The sequence below is a fragment of the Nicotiana attenuata genome, unplaced genomic scaffold (genome assembly GCF_001879085.1).
Source record: "Nicotiana attenuata strain UT unplaced genomic scaffold, NIATTr2, whole genome shotgun sequence".
NCBI classification, from domain to species: domain Eukaryota; kingdom Viridiplantae; phylum Streptophyta; class Magnoliopsida; order Solanales; family Solanaceae; genus Nicotiana; species Nicotiana attenuata.
Window position 1 is genome coordinate 75,178 of NW_017672075.1, and position 4,760 is coordinate 79,937.

Sequence of the window (4,760 nt, forward strand, 5' to 3'; positions counted from 1 at the left end):
CCTGCGTCTCCCCCCCCCCTTTTCTTTTTTATTGTATGTACTCCCGGGGAAACAGGTCTTGCAAAGACGTCCCTTGTAGATATATTTTTTGGCAATACAAGAGAATTTTTCTGCTTCAAGTCTCCAAATTCTTTATATTTCAGTGTTCATGCGGAGTTAGCCTTTGAATTTTGATGTTGACTATTTGGAGTCCATACTTAGAGTAACCAGGGCCCTCGAGACCGGGCACCATCTCGAGATTAGGTCGATATCTTCGTTGGAGCCGATGCTTGTAATAGCAGAGATCCTCGGGGTCTCAATATTTCCCGTGTACCGCATGACAGCGTCGTTCATGCGACCTAGTAGCGGGGGCCCCCGGGGTGGTCCCACCAGTACATTTCCCAAAAGGTGATACTGTCATGGCTAGACATAATTGGTCTTCTAGGTAAGGGAACAGTCACCGCTTGCCTTTATATATTCACCCACTCACTTTTCAAATGGAGATTCTGCTACTCTGAACAACTATCTCTTTCTTAGAACTTTGTTCTTTGTGCTAGCTCTTTCGTCGTTTCAACCCACAGCCTTTACCCAAATCTCCATCCTCCTCTTCCTATTTTACCGTAGCCATGGCTGCTACAACGAAGTTCGTTTATCAAGGAGAGGGGAGTTTTGCCTCTATTCCATGTTTGGTCGGTGGTACACCGCCGCTATCCGGTGAGCAGACCTTGAGGTGTTTTGTATCGAGGAGAGATTTTATGCTGGAGAGGCCTCCCAACGTCTACGGACATCGGGAGCATGTATCAAGGTTCGTCTCCTCAATAGGGGAGGAACATCTCAAGATGATTAGGAAAGACTGTGGATGGGGAGAAGCAGTGGTATTGCAGGTGCCTTCCCCGGAGGAGAGCATCATGACCCATGTCGAGGGGTTTTTGAGCGTGTATACGTATCCTTTTAGGCTGGGCTTCCCTAACAGGGTCGTGCTCGAGTTCTGCAGGAGGTATCAGGTTACCCTGGCGTAGGCTCACCCATCCCTTTGGAGGATAGTGCTGACGATAAGATACTTTGTGGATAAGGCCGGGCTCGAATTCACCCTTAGCCACCTCGTTAGGTTATATCGGCCTCTGCATTATTGGGGCTTGATTACTCTGCGACGTTGATCCACCCAGTCCCCTGCCGCTAGTGACAAAAAGGACAAGGATCGAGGGTGGATGAGCCAGTTTGTTCGAGCACGGACAGTCGATATCGTCCCTGGAGAGTTTTTGCCATTTCCTGAGAAATAAGTGGTATACTTGTATTTTTATTGCTTTTTCCCATAGTGGAGGCGGGCTCCATAACGATGTTTTTTCATTTAATTTTCTTTCGCGATTCCCTGGCTGCCGGACGAGGTTCCTGACCTGGAAAAATGGTCCCGTATGCTGGCAGCTTGCTCGACTTATGATAAGCGCAAATGGCGCTAACTGTCCAATGGGAGATGGGAAACGAAGCATCATGGTAGGTGTAAAGTGGCTCATTTCCTCAAAAAAGGTGCTTTCTCTTTAGCGTGCTAACACTACCGCCGCAGGTGCCAGAGATTTTTCTGAGATGAGGCCGTGTCCCCTGGGGAGGAGGAGAGATCGCCAGCCTCGGGGCCGTGGATCGATCAGAAATGGAAAGAAACTTCGAGGTGCGAGGATGCTCGTGTTGGGGCGAGTCCTCCTATGAGGTTAAAAAGAGGCGAGTCGGCCGAGCTTCCGGCTTTAGAGGCTTCTGTTTTCAAAAAAACATTTCCTGTTCCTGTCGAAGGTACTTCGAGGGACAAGGGTAATCAGGTGCCTTCCTTTTCTCCTACCAAAGGCACTTTGGGGGAAACTAATCCATCAGAGATAGGCTCGACCTATGGTGAAGCTCAGCAGCTTAGCTCCATGGTAAGCTTTGGTAGCCGGTATAGGCTTCTTTTGGTTTCGCGCCCTCCCTTTCTTATCGAGTTTTTCTTTTGCAAGCCTTTGACAAGCTTAAGTTCGAGTTGCTTTGCCGTGAGGCTAGGCTGCGGAGAGCTTTGGATAGGGCGAAATCCCTTAGGCTCCTTTGTACGAAAAAGGAAGATGAGCTGGTATATCTACGGCGCGAGGCGGATCGAAGTCGAAACTACGAGAGCCATCTCGAAAGACAGGTAACCTGCACTTTGTGCCATCGCATGTTCCCGCTTCTACTATTGGATATTAACACTTTGATATTTCAGTTGGAGAGCAAAATAGAGGAGCTGGAACGACTTTGGGGCGAAGTTGGCCGGGTCAAACGTGAGTCTTACGAGTTGAAGGCTCAGGTAAATGCGAAGTTGTGACCAAGGAGGATGCTTTGGCTAAGGCTTCTATCCTCGAGGGACAACTCCGGAACGCTCGCGCAAACGATCTTGTCCGGGCGAATACGGTTTCAAGGCTCGAGTCTGAGCTTTTGAAGGCGAAGGCCGAGGTTGTGGACGCTAGGGCCGAGGCTATAATGAGCCATACTAAGGCCGATCAGAAAGTGGCGGTCTATTTGAAGGGTGTTGCTGATGCTGGAGTTGAGCTGAGAAGGGCCCTCGACCGTGAGAGCTGCAATAAGGAGTATGTGAGGTGTAAATCTCGGAGAAAAACCCTCGAGGAAATTCATGTTAGGGGCTTCTACCTCTCGGAAGAGATAAAGCAGGCGAAGGCGGAGGAATATGATGCTAAATTCCTTTTATCCGATGCCGAAGATAGCGAGGATGAGGCCGACGGGCCATAGTCCCCGAGGGGGACGTAGATTTCTTATTCTTTATCTGTATATAGTACTTTCAAAGTACGATGTAAATAGAGCTTGTAATTTCTCGCGTATATATATAAAAGGAGGCCTCATGGTTTTATTCCTCTCGCTTTTATTTTTGCCTTGATTTTAGCCAGACGTACTGGTCTTGAGTTGAAAGGAATTCTTAGATTCATAGTATACCCCTGGGGCTCATTAGGCTGGCCCGTAGGCTCTTACACGCTCGGTCGATGCGACCTTTTAGTATAAACCGGCATTTGAGCTCTTATGCTTGTGCTCTTAGGAATGTTTGGTCAACTATTTTGGGTTCAGTCTCCGAGTCGGGTGTCGACTCGAGCTCATTCGACCCTCAAGTTTTTGGATTTCAAGCTGGCGACAGTGGCTCTTACGCTTTGGGTCGGTGCTACCGTTTGTGTAAGCTGGCGACAATGGCTCTTTTGTTTTGGGTCGATGTGAACTTTTGTGTGAGCTGGCGACAGTGGCTCTTACACTTTGTGTCGATGTGACCTTTTGTGTGAGCTGGCGACAATGGCTCTTACGCTTTGGGTCGATGCGACCTTTAGTATAGGCTTTATTTTTCCCTCGGTAAGTATTTTTGAGATTGTGTTGCCTAACTCTTTGACAGTTTGATAAAACCTCAATTATGAGTCGTTATGTGGAGATGATCGAGCACCTTGGGAGGTTTGGCTCGATGGCTGAGTATCTCGAAGCCTGTAATTTGGAGTTGACAAGGTCGAAGCTTTTTTTGCCTATACCGAGGGTAGCCTGTTTAACCGGTTCTTTATAAAGTTGATTCGAAGTAATTGAAGCCTTGTGATTTCGTAGCGACAGTCGGGCATCCCCGAGTCACGTTAGTTTGGCTGGTACAGCCTTATGACTGTAGTCATTTGTGTTTGGCCGGAGCCTTTTTATCCCGAGTGAAGTAGTTTCGGCGTCTATATCGAGGGTATGCCTTTTAGGGGTCTTACAAGTTCGATATATAGCCTTAACTTTGAGATCGGGTTTATGCCATTAGTAAGGTCTTACAAGTTTTACATGCCTTTGAGGTCTTACAGTTTTGGATACTTGGTACAAGTATGGTTCATGCCTTTCTTGAGGTCTTACAGATATTGTTGTTGTCTATATAGGTCTTACGAGACCGAGTCTGCCCGTTTGGGGTCTTATGGCCTTGGGTTTTTGATAACTGACGATTGGCGACAGTCCCCGAGTCATCGAGGGTTCCTGGGCTCGGGAACCATTACTTGTAAACTTGGTATTGCCTCATTGAGGGCTTACGATTTCGGGACATCCGACCCGGAGGTCATGTGGCCTTGAATTTTTTATGCCAGTCCCCGAGTGTTCGGGACGTTTTTGGCTCTAGAGTTGTTCTGTGATCTTGATGTTGCCTCATTGAGGGCTTACGAGTTAGGAGCTCCGACTCGGGAGCCGCATTGTTCCGAGTTGTTGACGCCAGTCCCCGAGTATTTGGGACGTTTTTGACAGAGGAGCCATTTTTACAGAAATGTCGAGTTTCATTTGAAGTGTGAAATGCTTTGATGGAAAGTATTCTTCGATTACTTGGTACAAACATACATGTCTTTGCTGTTGAGGGCTCAGTTATTCTATACGGGCACGGTTCATTCGATCGTTTGGCCTGGTACATTGTTTTTCCTATTGAGACCCTGTTCAGCATATCTTAGCTTCTCCGAGAAGGTGATCTTCCGGGGGGATGCCCCCCCAGTATTCGAGGTTGATTGCAAGACAAGCCTTGAACACTTGTTGAGTTTTCCTTAGGTAGCATATAGATGTTGCCTCGTTAAAAACCTTGCCGGTAAAACCCTTCTTGGGATGAAAACCCGATCGAAGGAAAAGAGTGCAACGCATGCTTTTGAAACCTAAGGCCTTCAAGTTAGGAAGTGCTTCGGCCGTTTTGATCGGATACCTGCACTCAGGTTAGCGTAGAGTGTAATTGAAAGAAAAGGGAGACGGTCATACCTTAGTTGGGAATGTGCCGGCGACGTTTCGAGCCCCGATATGTTTCA